Genomic DNA, 1,859 nt, shown 5'->3' on the forward strand with positions numbered 1-1,859 from the left:
AGAATTCAAAGGTAAATTTTTTTTTCTTCCATAAAACCCTCCAAAACAGTGTAAACATTTCAAATTTTTGAATTCCAACATTGTGGGCGAGTAATTCAGGTGGGAAAAATAAGAAAAATACTGTCCACCTTAACTCAATGCTAGGAAACACTAGTAATATCAATATAACCTCATCGGTAGTTAGCTGCCAATAGATTTTAACCGACAACGTCTTTTTCTGGTGTGTTTCAGCCTTATTTGAAGTGAGAACTAACAATTTTCGAAAAATAATTGTCTATTTTGAATTTGAAGTAGTTGGGCTTGGGCCGAGAAAGAATACAAGAAACGGGTTTGGACATATCCTATGCAACCCTAGCAGCTCTCTATAAATACAACCTTTGACAACTGTAGTGTTTCGTTGTTGTCTTTCATTTGTTTTAGTTTTGTTGATAGCTTTTGAACCCATTGAATGTTTTCGGCCGTGGAATTCTCGGTTGAGAGAATTTGTTTGAGATAGATCTACGTCTCTTCTTTGTTCTTCTCTACTGTGTTTTCTTCGCCGAAAAAATTCACTGGTTTATAATTTTTTTTTGCAGTGGCTATGATGATTACTGTGTATCCCGGCTCATTATGAGACTTTTTTGTAAGGTCCGGGAATTGAATTTTTCCACACATAAATCTGAGCTTTTCTTCACTTTTGATTTGTTTTAAACTTTGACACAAATATTAAAAATATAGAACCAATTCTGGATTTCGAATGAAACTGATTTTGTTGATAGGGATTGAGATTTTTTTTTCTTCCAGATCTGGATTATGATAAAAATCTGGTTTTTTTAATCAAAAGTTTGTATTTTTTTTAGGGATCAAATAAGGTTTAATCTTGCACAGAAATGTCGGTATAATAATGGACTAACGAACTCTAGAAAAAGAATGTGTAAAATAGATTGAACTTGTATTAGATATTTAAATGATGAGTATGTTTTCTAAAATATTTAGAGATTTCTTTTTGATGAATATTTTTTTTTTGACAAGGTTTTTTGATGAATTGTTTAGTTTCTTATGGAATATGCCAATTTATAGTTTGTACAAATAACAAATCGGTGAAGTAAATGGATTACGATGAAAATTTAGTTGTTAGAATTTGTAGCTTTTACTCTATTTTGAAAGATTATGATGTTATGCAGCATCAAAGATATAATAATCTAAAACGAACTGAAAGCTATAATAATCTAAAATTATGTTAACATTTTTCAATCAATCATCCATAGCTATCAATTATTGCCATATTTCTTTTCGACAATCACACCCATTCATCTCTTTAATATATAGATTTTATCACACTCATTCATCTAAAACGAACTAGATTTTTTTTTTTTTTTTTTTTTATCAAATATATAGATTTTATATTATGTTATCTTAAAGTTATAAGTGTGGCTATAATTTAAATTTGATATGGAAAAAAAAAATATCTTAATTTTGTTAATTTTGTATATATTTTGAAATATCTAAACATTCCACGTAACGATTGGATTTATACTTATACTAATTATTTGTAGTATAAGATGTATTCATTTTTAAACTTAGCATATGTAATACTTTTTAATAAAGTGTGGGCTACAGAAACGCCGATCGTTATTTGTTTTTATTTTTAAAAAAGTCTAATATAAATATTGTATTTTAGGGTAACAACGATGTAAAAAAACAAGTTATGAGTATCGTTATACCTATAATTCGCCTTACAAAGAAATTAAAAAAAAAAGACTTCTAAACAACACACAACTTTAGTTTTTTAAATTATAGCAACAATTTTAAAACATAACTAATGATCGATGTTTCTCATCAGCATAACTGGACATCCCACTCTTAGCTCCTTCTGTTGA

At 28.2% G+C, this 1,859-nt stretch overlaps 1 non-coding gene across 1 annotated transcript; it reads left to right on the plus strand.

Moving 5' to 3' along the window:
- Positions 1-570: 570 nt before the first annotated feature.
- On the plus strand, positions 571-670 carry LOC112418812 (small nucleolar RNA snoR69Y). Its single transcript, XR_003008892.1, has one exon. It is a non-coding gene; the product is annotated as a small nucleolar RNA snoR69Y (small nucleolar RNA).
- Positions 671-1,859: the final 1,189 nt, after the last annotated feature.

Source organism: Medicago truncatula, chromosome 1 (assembly GCF_003473485.1).
Source record: "Medicago truncatula cultivar Jemalong A17 chromosome 1, MtrunA17r5.0-ANR, whole genome shotgun sequence".
In the NCBI taxonomy this organism is placed as follows: Eukaryota; Viridiplantae; Streptophyta; class Magnoliopsida; order Fabales; family Fabaceae; genus Medicago; species Medicago truncatula.